This window comes from Alligator mississippiensis, chromosome 2, assembly GCF_030867095.1.
Source record: "Alligator mississippiensis isolate rAllMis1 chromosome 2, rAllMis1, whole genome shotgun sequence".
Taxonomy (NCBI): domain Eukaryota; kingdom Metazoa; phylum Chordata; order Crocodylia; family Alligatoridae; genus Alligator; species Alligator mississippiensis.
In genome coordinates this window covers 85,611,148-85,626,171 of record NC_081825.1, presented here as the reverse complement: position 1 = coordinate 85,626,171, position 15,024 = coordinate 85,611,148, and positions in this window count along the sequence as shown.

The window sequence follows — 15,024 nt, the reverse complement described above, 5'->3', positions numbered from 1 at the left end:
TCTTTATTGCACTGATTTGCTCTGTTGCCAGCTGCCCCACCACCAAGGTCAGGGGAGAGCAATTGGTGAGGCTGCTGATGAGATCATGCTGGAAATGAATCTGCCTGAGCTGAGCCAGCCCAGGCAGCAACAGTTGGTGCTTGAGCAGCAGGCAGGGCATTCACCTGGCTCCCCAGGCTGCCACCCCTGTGACTATACTGGGATCATCCCCCATCAGGTGCTGCAAGGGTGTGGTTGCCCCATCACCCCTGCCCTCTCCAGGGACTGAAACCCTGTAGCTGCAGGGGGAGAGGCTTCTGCCAGAAACTCGGTGCTGGCTCAGGGGGGAAATCCTCCAGGTCCTTCCTGGAGCCCCTCCAGGCTCAGACAGAACCAGGACAGGGGTGGGACACTTTATGCCTCACCAACCTGGGTCAGGAATTCAGAGTGCACCACTGGCACCACTTCCCCGTGGCTGCTCATGAGTCCTGCTCCCACCACTTCTGTCCTGCCTGTGGCTGACAGCTGGCCAGAGGCAAAAGTTGGGGCTGCAGAAAGGGCCTGTGCTAGCTTGGGTCTTGGAGAGGGCAGGGCAGGGCCTGCTGGGTGCTGGGCTGGAACAATTGTGCCTGAGCTGAGTTTCAGCATGCCTCCCTGTGAGCGGGGGCTAGCCAGGGCCTGGGTTGCCAGCAGACAGCAACCTAGCTTGATTTGATAGGGGTGCTGGTACAGAAGTGTGATGCACTGGACTAACCTAATTCACGTAAGTTTGAGTGCAGATCAATCCAAGACTATCTTAGACTGGGTTCCACCATTTTTACTCTGATCTATGTGCCCTAAACTTCTGTATGGTTATGGGTTTGGTTTGATTTCCAATCACTTAATCCAAATGATGTGTAACATCTGTATGTAGCCTAAAAGTTAAATATGTATTCCCCCCCAACCCACACAATCTCCTGAAGTTTTGAGGTTGTACTCACGGTTTTTAAATGTTGGTGTTGATAATATTGTTTATAGGATCGTTCCCTCACATTGGAACTAACACCTTAGTTTTTGCACATGTAAACTGCTGTTACATTTCTATGTGTTTGATTAAATGAAACAGTGAAATTTAATGTTTTGCTCAAAGTACATTTTAGAGCTGCTTTTCTATGCATTTTTATCTCATCAGGGATGATCTGGCTCTTGGGTTGGTTGAAAAGAATAGTAATCAAATCCGGCAGTTGTCTCTACACAATGCTCTAATGTTACATAAAGAGCTTTCTTTTTGTATATGTTTAGTGATGTGTGTGTATATAAGTGAGTGAGAGGAAGAGAGAGAAAGTAAACAGATGAATTTGGCAAAAGCACAGGCTGGCAAAATCAACATCTCTCTCAACAGGGCATACACAGTACACACTACTTTCCAATATATCAGTATTAGCTGTAGTATTATGGCAGTGAACAGTGGTTACCAGAAGAGGAGTAATAGAAAGACTATATCATCATGGGAACAAAAGGATATAAAACCTATTATGTTTATAATACACCACAGATTCCTGAAATGCTGAAATGACAGCTATAGAAGGAAGTAGCACTAAATGTGATGTCTTGTCAGCAACCTCTCCATAAAGAGCCAGATGTTATGGCCTATGTAATGCAGCACCTATTTTATATTATCTTGAGGGAATTCAGTACACATTTATAAGAAATATTATGGTCTAGATTTTAAATTTACAGTCTGCCCTTAGCAAAGGGCATTGCATAACAGCATTTCCCCATAAGCAAACTAGAGAGAGAACCTTGATTCTTCAAGTCATAATTCTCTCCCTGACTGCCCCTTTGCTCAGTGTTGAAACAATCAGCCCCTGGCATAATGCTTACTGATGTGTTGTATGGGACCATTCTCATTCATTCTTTTTAAGGCTAAGCTTCTGCCTGAGCTACAGCATATTTTTCTGAAATAGTATAGTCATCATATATACAATAATATATTTCTGTTAGATATCCAGACTTCTTGCTTCAAAAGAGGGAGAATTTATTTTGTCTATACATAAGTTTTCCTAGTGACTAATTATCCTCATTATTAAAATTTTGCATCTTATTTCAAAGCTGCATCGTTTTAGCTTTTATACTAGATACTATCAGAAATCTCTTCCCCAAGTAAATATTTGAAGACTGAGCAAGTTACCACTTTTCTCTTTGATATGCTAAACAGATTGGTATCTTTAGTCTCTCACTGTAAGGCATGTATTTCAGGCTCGCTGATCACTTTTATAGCTCTTTCTTGAGCCCTTGCAAAGTTCTCCCCATTCTTTTTAATGTGAAGATACAAGAAGTAGATCCAGCATTCCATGCTTGGCCACGTCCCTTCACTTTGATATTCCTTGTGAGGATTACAGTCACACTTTGGACTGCACCAGGACTAGTCAACTTCTGAGGGGCTGAAGGCTGCATCTCACCCCAGTCAAGGCCCTTGGGCTGCATGCTGCGTGGGCTATGTGCCATGCTGACTCCCTGGGACCACACAAACAGCGCAAGACCCCTCACTGTCACCATTGTTGCTGCCACATGGGCAGCACAAGTGACCCACACTTTTATTTCCACAATGTGGGCAGTACGCCCTCAACCCCCACATTGGCACTGATGCATGGGCAGTTTGAACTGCCATGCTGCTAAGGCCATGCAGACAGATAGCCCCCAGCCCCTCTTCTGCCCCAGAGACCTCAGTCCACACTCCAGTAGAAGCAATGGGGGGAATGGCAGCTGAGCATGATCCTGCAGGCCACACATGAACCCTTATCAGGTTGGATGTGGCCCATGTATGGCTAGTTGGAAAGTTAGGATCACTAGTTGGGCTTTATCACACTGGGAGTTCATGCTCAGTTGATCCTCATGTTTTTCTATTCTTTGCATTGCATTTTGTTTCTTTGCGTTGCGTTTTGTTTCTTTTCTTTTTGTTGCATTGCATTTTGTTTCTTTTCTTTTCACTGCATTGTGTTGCGTTGCATTTTGTTTCTTTTCATTCTGTTGCATTGCATTTTGTTTCTTTTCATTGCGTTGCGTTGTGTTGCATTTCTTTTCTTTAATGTATTTGGCTGCATTTCAATGCCTTTTGTTGAGTGATACCACCTTATGATGAGATCCAGATTGCTCCGTGACTGACCTGTCCCCATGGTTATATTTAGCACTCTACTCCCACTCCATATACCATATATATTCTGTACCCTTTCTGTTTGCTTCTTGCCTATCTGTATTGCCACAAACACTGCTCTTCTCTTCTGCTGAGACGAACAGTATAGAAAACCATGCAAGGCAGTCAGGAATGTTTTGTGCTCATTAATCCCTTGGTGGGGGGTAGGCATAATTTTGTTTCAGATTGTTTTGTAAAATGTAAGCACATACCCACTCCAGTCTAAGCCCCATTGTTTTTGAGAGAGAGATAATGCCTCCAACAGAATACCTAATTAGCTAAAATCTACCTAGTTCAGGGACCAGTAGCAGTGAAGCTGTGACAGCCTTGGCCACAACACATGGTTTATGAGTCTTCCTAAGATTCTGAGTACTTACTTGGCAGCCTAAGACTATGCAGCTTTGGTTTCACTGCGCCTGGTACCTAAAATAGCTAAATTAAAGCAGTAGTATAAAAATGGGTGGGTGAGATGGGCATAAGCTGTGAGTTCTGGAAGGGTGCTGGAATGGAGGTAGGAGATGCCTAACCCTGCATTCCCTTTCTTCCCATACCTTATGCATTCCCTGAAGCAGTGTTGAAGCAAGGAGAGTAGAGGTACATTGGTGGTTCCAGAGCAGTGGTCAGAGGTTTGTTGCTGCATGGGAAAACGTCACCTCCTTTTTTGCCACTGAAAATTAGCAGCCAAAAAGGATCCCCCCTCCCCCCCCAACCCACCCTAGTAACAGTGAACCTCCAGCCAATGCTCTTGTTCAGGGAAAAGGAGTGGCCAGTTAGACCCTTGAATTAAAGTCAGCGTGGGGATGTCCTCACATGATGTAATCTTACCTCCTGAGTGCAATGTCGACAAAGGTGGAATTAAGGTTAAAAAAAAAATACAAGTGCCTCCCTGATGTCTGCATTTTCTTAACATAGAGTGATTTTTTTATGATAATCAAATAGGCTGTAATGTGTGACTAAGTTTCCATTGCAGAATACAAGATGGTCACTTACGAGTATTCTCTCTATGAATTCAGGGGTTAGGATAATTAACAAATAGTGCTCTTGCCTTGTTAAATACATGTAGGAGATCTGCCAGAGACCTCACTTTGCCATTCAGTAATGAGGATCATAATTCTAACCTACTTCAGGAGGGGTTATAAACGTTTAATTAATGTTTGCAAAGTGCTTTGCCTGCAAGAAGCTACAGAAATGGTAAATCGTACAAGCACCTGGCAAATATTAAGCTAATGAGAGTGGTCTGATAATTGATAAAGCAAATAGAGCATTCCAAAACCCATCAAAAGCTTGTGATTTCCTTTGCTATCTGTAAATTCTGACATTTCCAAGCCCCAAGATAGCGTATTGTCATTGGCTAGCCATTATGCACAGCCTGCTATGTGCAGAACTGAGTGATGCTGCTCTGTATAGTTAGAAGTCACATGTAGTCCCAATGCAGCTGCTGGAAGCTTTATAAAAATACTTCATCTGCATTTTATATGAGAGAAAAAGTGAACCATAAAAAGCCTAGTACTGCTTTTTAAACCTCATTCTAAAATCACAAAATTTAGTACCCACTAAGGAAAGGCTTCTGAGACCTACTGCAGCCCTACCAAGTTGTTTAACAAACAACTCAGCAAGACATAGTAAAAGCTTGCCACACCATGGGACTTTTTTCTAGCCACGCTCTTCTTTCAGTTTACTATTCTTTAAATTTATTGGCCAATCTCTCATTATCTTTCTTGAGATATAACTTTGGGTATTTCACTGTGTGGGAATACTATTATATTGTATAGGGTTTGTAGTTTGCTATGTAAATGGAACAGAACCAAACTACTTTAATAAAGTGTATTGTTTTAAGGAGTCTGGAAGAACTAGGATTTGAACTTCAGAAATTAACTCAGGATAAAGTTACACATCACACTTAGACCATCCTAATAGCACTTAGCATGCAAGCATCCACATGTTAAAACTCATTAACTTGTGCCAAATGTTCTCTGAGCATCTCAAAGTTAATCCACTTCTGGAGAAGTTTAACTCTGGCCTGTGCTACCTAGCTCAGGGTAACTTCACTCTGTTCCACAGAAATAAAACGAGCAATTTTCAGTCCTCCAGCATTCCAGGATGCACCATTCTCAGTCTTCCCATCCCACAGAAGGGATAGAGCTAGATTTGTGTCCAGATGAACACAAATGTTTGGTTCCCCAGGGACAAGTAGCAGTGGTGCACCTTGCACCATAGCTACTTGTTCCTGGGGAATGTCCATGCCACATGAGCTTTGGCAAGTAGCAAGTTACCTTGGGGGGGGGGGGGGGTAGGGGAGACCTAGGGCCAGCACTGTGCTGACCCCAGAAGCCTTACCTGGCATCCTGAGAGCCTCCCAGGGCTGCAGCAGCAGTGATCCTGCCAGGTGGAGCCTGGATGGCAACTGGATCATGGCTCCAGGTGGCCTGGCTCCACTTTTCTGCAGTGCTCACTGCCTATGCATGCACTGCTCCAGTTTTTCTTTTCTCAGGGGTCAAAAAACCCATGGGGAAAAAAAACCCCAGCAGCACACACATGGGCAGCATGCCCTTGCAGTGCAGAGAACACCAGACTGTGCAGTATGTGGCACTGCAGACATGTTTGTGATGCCACATACTGCATGGCCATGCTTGTTTGGACATGCCCCAGGAGTCCTGGCTCCCAGCCAGGCCCCTGCTTGCCACCCCTTTAGTGGCAATCAGAGGTGTGGAGGCAAGAAGCAATAATTACCCTTAATGTGTAACTGTTCACACAATGTTCTACTAACTGTGGTTAAAATTCCAAAGATTTAGTATGGTCTAAGTATAACACGTAACTTCACTCTCAGGTGTAGACAATGGTCCAATTCTGTTATTGTTAAGCTAGGGACATTCAAAAAGCCTGAGCCTGAATTGATTCAATCTTTTCAGGTTAGTCTAACCTGACTTGTAGGGCCAGATTATGACAGGGTGAGGCCCTAATTTTGGGGTTCCCAACCTTTCTATGTCACATACCTGGAAAACTGTGGACCGGAAGCGGCTTTGGCTGCGGCCTGGCAAACTGCGGATGACCATGCAGAGCCCTGTGGCCCAAATTTCTGGCTGGAACACAGGTAAAGGTACTTTCACCCCCTGGGTGGTGGGGTGGGCCAAACCTCAACTGCAGGAGGAATTGCGGCCTCTCTGCCTAGCTCTGCAGGGCCACAGTTTGTCGGTCCACAATCACTTTCAGTCCGGCAGCTGATGCTTAAAGGTCCCTCATAATGTGAGGCCCTAAGCTATAGCTTGCTTAGCTTGTGCCTAAATCTGGCACTGCTGGCTAGGTTAAATCAGTTTTGTAATTGGACAGACATCCGAGAAATGCAGTGGCTCAGGCTAGAAGCCAGGGAGCACTAGAGCAGCCCTCCCTTCCTTCTACAACATGGAGCTGAGGGGGGTATGGCCTGGCTCTGGCAGGATGCTGTGATTAGCCTGGCAGGGATTTGATAACAGTGTTTATCACCCAATTTATAAAACAGCAGGACATTACCAGATACTTATTGATTCTGCCTGTTGATTCAGCACAGAGGGTAGCCAATATGTAGTCTGCTAGCTAATACACAGACACCTCCTCAGCAAGGTAGAGGGGAGAGGGGAATTCCTGCTTAACAGGGAGTGGGGAGGGGGAGTGGGGAGCTGAAGCCAGGGAGCAGAGGGAAGGGGCCAGACTTGCTGTGGAGTAGGGCTGTGGGAAACGGAAGCATTCCATTTCGACCAGCGTTTTGATGTTTTGACAGAACAGTGTTTCATTTCAACTTTTGTTTCAAGTCAAAACGGCTGTTCCGTTTCGTTCTGTCAAAACATTTTAGCATTTCGACCCTGTTTCAATGTTCAATGTTTTGCCCATAGGATATAATGGGGAAGGTCGAAACAGGCTATAACTTTGGCCAGATTTGGATGATCATAAACTCCTGGAAGATAATTTCAGGCTCGTTTCAGGCTCAACATTAGGAAAAACTACTTCACAACTAGGGTGTCCAGACTGTGACCATTACTCCTACTTTTCCCCAAGGGTGCTCTGGTAAACAGTTATTCACCAAGCCCTAGATGTATGCTTCTGATGTAGCGGTAAGCTGTGACCAAGTCCCCTCTCAGCCTTCTCTTTTTCAGGCTGAAGAGTCCTGGGTCACTCAGCCTTTCCTTGTATGGCTTGCTGTGCAAGTCTCTGATCATATGTTTAGCCCTTCTCTGGACTCTCTCAAGCTTTACCATGTCCTTGTTAAGGTGCAGAGTCCAGTACTGGACACAGTACTCCAGCTGCAGTCTCACCAATGCTGAGAACAGCTGAGTAGAGCAAGAGAATCACTTCTTTGCAATGGTTTTGCTGGAGATGCATCAATTGATGTATGCCAGCATATTGTTGGCCCTGCTGGCTACAGCATCGCACTGCTGGCTCATATTCATACTGTGGTCAATTATTACCCTCAGGTCTTGGTGACAAGTGATGGGAGATCTTCAGTCCTGCTGCCTGATGAAAGGCAGCAGTTGCACAAGCACCCATGTCATGAGTTTTGCCTGTCAGCAGGAAGAGGTGCAGGGCCACAGAACCCCCCTGCACCTATCTCCTTGACAGCTAGTAGGCTTAGTGGCAACAGCAGGGCCTAGCAGCCAGGCCTGCAGTGGTTTCCCCCGCCCCAAGACAGACACAGTTGCACAAGCACCCATGACACAAGTTTTGCCTGTCAGCAGCCAGAGGTGCAGGGCCCCAGAACCCATGCACCTATCTCATTGACAGCTGACAGGCTTTGTGGCCTCAGCAGGGGTTAGCAGGCCTGCAGCTTTCATCCTGCTGCACCTTAACACGAACAGAGTCACCCATGTCACAAGTTTTGCTTCTCTGCAGCTTGTGATGCAGTTTCCCCAAACCCCTGCATATATCTCCTTGAAGTTTGGCAGGCTTTGTGGCCTCAGCAGGGCCTAGCAAGCCTGAAGTGTTGACCCTGCTGTGGCTTAACACATAGACGTGACATGAGTTTTGTTTTCAAGATTTTGGGGTGCAGTTTCCCCAAACCCCATATACCTATCTCCTTGAAACTTAGCATGGGTTGTGGTCTCCACAGGGGCTATCATGCCTGCAGTTTTGACCCTGCTGTGGCTTAACACATATACATGACACAATTTGGCTCTCAAGACTTTGGGGTGCAGTTTCTCCAAACCCCCTGCACCTATCTTCTTGAAACTTGGCACACTTCATGCCCTCAGAAGGGGCTACCATTTCTGTAAGCTTTATCCAAATCTAGCCAGAAATGACAAAGGTATAGGCTGTTTCAACCTTCCCCATTATAGCCTATGGGTGAAACATCAAAACAGCATTGAAACGGCGAAACACTTCGACTTGCCTCATTTTGTTTTGAGGCTGTTCGGCTATATCTATTTTGTTTTGATTTTGCTGTTTTGACCTCGAAACAGGTCGAAACAGTGTCGAAAGAAAACTGGTGGCAAAATTTCACACAGCCCCACTGTGGAGCAGAGAACCCTGCCAAGCACAGAGAGCATGTCAGGATGCTGGGGGTGTCTGGTTTCATCTTAAACCATCAAGGGTCTGGGACAGACACTGCATAAATTGGTTTGAGTGAAATCAGTTATGTCTGATACTACATTCAACCAGGTTTATCTGAGACTGGTTTCAGTCATTCCCAAAGTGGTTTATGTGCACTGAACATCTGTTCTATTATAGGTTTAAACCAGTTTCTGATCACTTAAATGGGTTTATGTGTAATGTCTGTCCCTAGCCCTAAAGTCAGCAGGACAATTCCAAGAGTGTGCACTTGAAGTACATTTCACTTTAACCCCAACCTTACTTCCTGATTCTCAATTTCTGGAGCTGGCAATGTGGCCAGTATAAAATTTCATCAACATGCATATTGTTCTACCTTATCAAATTCTGCTGGCAGAATGACCTCAGTTAAGGGTGTTAAAAGATCACACCCCATAGTCAATTCAGGTCTGCTGGCAAAAGCCCTTGTTGACAAGCTCAGCTAACAGAACTTCTGCCATTTGGTGAAGCTGGGAGCTCTTCTATTGCACAGGCACAGTTTTACATAAGACATCAGCCCTTTATACAGGAGATATTTGTCAAAAGTCATTTCCATATAGTTTAAGACCCTTTTTTACCATTAAATAAGTTTAAAGAAGCATTAAAAGGCCAGAAATTCACACACACTGAGAGTTTTGCCTGTGTGAAAAATGAATTATTCAAACAAAGATGAATGCAAGAGAAGGGGGCCTGGACCCAATGATCTCACAAGGTCCCAATGACATGCCTCCTATGGCTTGCTATCTACTCAAGGGCTAATTTCAACTCAAATCACCACAAAATATATAACAACCTTTTAAATGTATATATTTGATAGTTGGAGTATATGGTTGGCTAAATTATAGGCCATGCACTATTTGAGTAAATGACAGCAAAGTGAAAGCAAGTTGTTTTATTTTATATTATTGAAAAGTAATATTTTTTTGGAAATATTGTGGGGGGGGCGGTTCTTAATGAGTAAAATATATATATAAGCATATGTGCTAATTCAGAAACTCTAATCTCATACTCCTAAAATAGAAGTAACTTTTTTGGAATACTAGTCAAAGTGTTCCATTGGCAGCAGTTGGAGGGAAAAAGCCTCCAGCTGATTTTTTCTTATATTTCCATGTATTGCTTATTTGATATTTATACATATTGATGAATCTAATTGATTTTCTTTTTCTGGCCAATTGCTGGAGATCATGGATCAGAAGCCACAATGGGTGCATTCCCATGAGTGTGCATGTGCAGGGGCGTGTATTTCCCATGGGAAAAATAGCAGCACACAGGACAAATATGTACCATGGGACAAATATGTGCCACTGCTATTTGTCCTTGGGGATGCCCCTGCATGCGTGCTCCAGCATCCAGTAAAGGCAGCTGGGTGGGGAAGAGGAGGCTGGCCCCAGCAACTTTATCTGGAGTCTTGGGGGCCTCCCAGTGCAGCAGTGGTACTGAACCAGTTAGTCAGAGCCTGGCCAGCAGCCAGACTGTGTCTCTGGCCAACCAGGCTCCAGTTTCTGGTGGCGCACAGTGCTGATGCAAGTGCTGCTTTGCTTTTTTAGTGTCATTTTTTTTTTTAACACCAGGATCTCCTGGTGTAAACCCCCCCCACTGTACCATAAATTAGCAGCACGGTGCATTGTTGCATTTGCACCATGTGTGGTTTGCAGTGCCTCAGATGGCTTTGAGGTGCCGCAAACTGCATGTGTATGCTCATGGGGACACATCCAATACGTTAAGCATCTCCTACAGTGTTCAAGTTCTGAAATGGTAATGTAACCATGAATTGAAGGTGCCCAGGACATCATAGGATAGCATCTATATGAATCACCTCTTGGCACATAAAGAATGCAACCACATACTTTCTAGCTGCTATAGATCAGCTCTGTTTGTAAGCCAAATGAAGAAAATTGTTACCATTTGCTAGGATACTGTTAAGGTATTTAACATTACATTTATATTTTCTTCTCTGTTAGAAGCTTCTAAGTGGAAATTTTCCTCTCTTCCATCCTACTCACAGCATACTTTATTTTGTTGGTTTGTCCTTGAGTGCTAGCATTAACAATTCTTTTACACAAAAACAGCATCCGACCATTTGTTATAGGGGGGAATGCTATAAAAAATTGGATAGACTTTGAAAACAGATGTAATCAAATGTTTGACCTACCAACCTTAACAATTTCCTTTTAGGTATGACCAAGTCAGGCAGCCTGAAATATTATATATGTAATACTATCAATATAATTAAATTTAAAATATGATGCAGAGTATAGTATTGACAATATTGATGAGATAACACACATTTTAATTTAATCATATTGAATGTATGTTTTTATTTAGAAAAGACAATGTTTATGTACCATTTTCCAATTAAATACATCCTTCAAAAATAATAATAAATGAGTAAAATATTGTTAGTTTGAAGTTTAACTATGAGTCACAACTCTAAAACACTGATAGTCCTGGGACGCACTCATTAATGGCTATCAGAATGATCTGACTCTCTTCTAGCTAACGATTTGGGAATGTAGCATTACCTTCAACACTGCAATAAAATGAGAATTATGGGCAGTCATCAAGGAGTTTGCCTAGAATGTTGTACAGCAAGGGTCATGTCCTTGCTCTGCCTGGATCAGTGCTTATTTTAGAGTTGTACTATCTCTCTTGATGGAGATATTCCACTTATATATTATTAAATATTCATAGAATCAGTCGGAAAGAGTAAGACTGGAAGCTAGATCCACAAATGGATTTAGAGGCCTAAGCCTCACCTAATTCTTATCTTAGATGCCCAAGTCCAAACTTCTGATCCTTAAAACCCCTGCTCAATTGTCACCTATCCCTGGCATCACCAAAAGTTTGTAGGTGCCTAAGTTTTTGTACCTTAAGTTCCCCAAATACTTAACATTGGCTGCATCTACACAAGATGCTGGCTGCACAGTTGTTACTGCTCAGTCATTTAGTTTTTGTACAGGTAAGTACTAAATGATTCACAGCAGCCTAAATTACTGTGCAGTAGCAGTAGTGAACATCTTTTTTTGTGATGCTACTGCACAGTAGCCTAATACTACTGTGTAATAATGTCATGTCATGGTTCTTGCCATGCAACACTACTGCACAGTTGTACTGGGCTACTGTACAGTCAGCATCTTGTGTAGACATGGCCAGTGGCACCTATATATTGATAATTCTGAGCAAGTAAGTAACTATGGCATGCTTCAGCTCCATATAGGGATTCATAGACCACATACAGACATTTAATTTCTATCATGAGAATCACTGATCCCCTGGTAGGAACCACATGTGTAAAGATGTGTTTCTCCCAAATAAAAAATGGCCATTCTGGCAGAAAAATAACCCAACTCTGACAAGGTAGAAGTCACTCCTGGAAGAGTTTCTCCTGGGAGAATGAACGTCTGCACTTTCCCACAGTTTAATACCACCCAAGGACCAGGAGGCCTGGAGCCATGGGGAAAACCTCCCATGTCTTTCAGAGACTAGAGTCACCCTATTCTGGAGAAAGCATAAAGGCAGCTACTCCCACTCCTCTTGTAGCCTGGAGGCTGGGGAGGAAGAGACAAACAGCCCCAGCTGCTCCCCACCAGCTCCTCATGCACCAGAATCTTTGGTGTAAGAAAAGGGCATGAAATCTTTGCCATGATACTCCATTCCCTATTCCCCTGGGAATGGGAGGACTGGAGCCCATGCTTTCCAAGAAGAGTGTTTAAACCACCAGTCTATCCACAAAGGATAATCAACTAGATGTGTTCTGAAAATATCTACTGGATAGTGTGACATAGGAAAGCCTAAACTGTAGCTGCATACAAATATTCCTTTCTAGCAGTGGAAAACTTCCACTGCTAGAAATGATTCCAGAAAAGGGAGTAGTAGAATTGCTCAGTGTGCTCTCCCCTGATCGTTGCACTTTCCTGAGACATAGGTGATCACAGTCTGGGGAAAGCATGGGCTGCTCCAGTCCTCCAATTCCCATGGGGATGGAGTTGCATGCCAAAGCTTTCCTGTCCACTTCTTACACCAAGAATTCTGGTATGTGAGCAGCTACTGGGGAGCAGCTGGAGCTGCTCCTCTCCTCCTCCCCAGGCTACAGGAGGAGTGGGAATAGCTACCTTCATGCCTTCTCCAGAATGTGGTGACTCCACTCTCTGAAAGGCATGGGAGCTCTCCTTGGAGATATAGGTTCATGTCCCTCAAACAAAAGAGGGAATTAAACCTACCTAGGTTTTTCACATCCTGTGTGACTGATTTAATTGATGTTCTATTGATCAAAGGAGGCATGGGAAAAGTCTTTTCACTGGTTGTTTCAAAGAGTGGAATGACACCTCCTCAGTTTTTGAAAACAAGACCTTAGGCCTATAACTAAAGGAAAAGTTCCTGTCCTATGAATCACAAGTGGAGAAAGATGGCACCTAAAACCTGAGATATGACACCACTTTGTTTTCCACATTTCCTACTGACTCCTTTACATGGCTTCTTACTCTGCCTGCTGGCTTTTTTGTATCCTAGTCCCAGATATACTTTCTTATTGCATTACTCAGAGAGCTGAGGCACCTAATTCAGATTTGTGGACAGTAGGTTGGATTTAGGCACCTCAAGTTTAAATGCCACAATACTCACCATTGTGGTACCTAACTTTTTCTGTGACTCTAACTTGACTTTATAGGTCAGTAATTTCAGCATTCAACTAGATGTGATAAACTGACATCCTCACCTTGGGGAATATTCAATCATCTATACAAAACTGAACATCTATAACAATAGAGACTGGAAAGTGGGCCAAAAGTCAATAGTCAATAGTCTGATGACCAAGGAATTAAACATGAGATGTGAAAAATTAAGGTTTAAGTCCCTCTTCTGGATCAGGAGGAGTGGAAACCAAAAGATCACTCGCATCTAAAGTAAGTACCCTAACTATTGGACCACTGACTACTTTATGTTGGGTATATCTCTCTGCATCTTAGTCTTTCACTGTCACACACACATATGCACATCTTTCAAAAAGTGTCTTAACTACTGGATCATGGCTGTTTTAGAGTGGATCTCTCTCTCTTCATTTAAAATCTTTGAAATGTCTCTGTTTTAATGAGATGAAGAATGGGAAAATTGTTAAAAACATGAGCCTTTATAGAGGATTAGAAAATGTCCCCTTGGTTCCCTGTGTTAGGACACTATTTGTGCCTGCCACTTTAAGACCAGAGCCAAGCAGCCAGCAGGTGCTTGATTTTGGAAGCCATTTTGATCCTGGCTACCTGTATAAATATTTCAGTTCCCTGCTGGCTGGCCAGGCAGCAATATTGCCTGGCTGCAAGGCTTCATGGAATATTCTGGAGGTAAGGGAGGAGATAGTTTAGGAGGCTCCTGGTCCTAGGCATGACCTAAAACTGCACCCTGCTGGGAATGGGTGGCCTGGTGGGGCTTTTAGTGGTGTGGGAACCACCAGGAAATGCCAGGCCAGTTACCACCCCAGTGGAAGGCAGGTCGGGGCACCTTAACCACAGCCCCCACAACTGGGTGGGTCACTTGCTACTAGGGACCAGAGGGCAGACCCCAGGGTAGAGAGTGGGGCTAGAGGCTCATACCTGATTGAGAGAGTACCCTTTGTTGTGCCCCAGCTCAAGTCTGGGATTATGCCCGGTATGCAAAGGCCAATAAAGATACCAGGGGTGAAAGTACAAAGAAGGTTTATTGCTAGCAATAAAAGGTGCAAGCGGAATAATTCACGTAACAAGCACACCAGATCACTATTTCTAAGCATCTTTTATACAGGAGTTTTCAAGCCTTCGGAAGCGTGCTTGTTTAATGATTGGTTATAAGTGAGTGACGCAAGAAGTTCTTTACTGGCATTTCTCTATACCTGTGTTTTATCCATGTATCTCATTTACATACATATGTGTTTCATTAGCATACTTCTTCCCCACCTAGGGGTGTGATTTTTAGTATTTTAATGAGCCCTTTAACCCAGTACTCTGTTTCTTCTTTTGTTTTCAAGCCCCCTTTATCTAGGACTGTCTCCTCCTTATCATTGCAGATGGGCATTCTTCATATAGCATTCTCTTCTGCTTCATCTTCGAGTAGAGGTTTCTAGGTCACTCCTTACATTTCCCCCCTTTGGAGCATTTTTAATTATTATTATTATAATTGCTCCATCCAATTTGGTTTAACACAAATCTAGTATCATCAGCTTTCCTTGTTTGTAAAATCATTTGATTTACCTTAGGCCTGAAGATAGATATAAAAGCAGGTAAGCATTGGATACAGCAGCAAACCATGATTCCCATAATACAGAAAAAGACAACTATACTAAATAACTGTCTCAA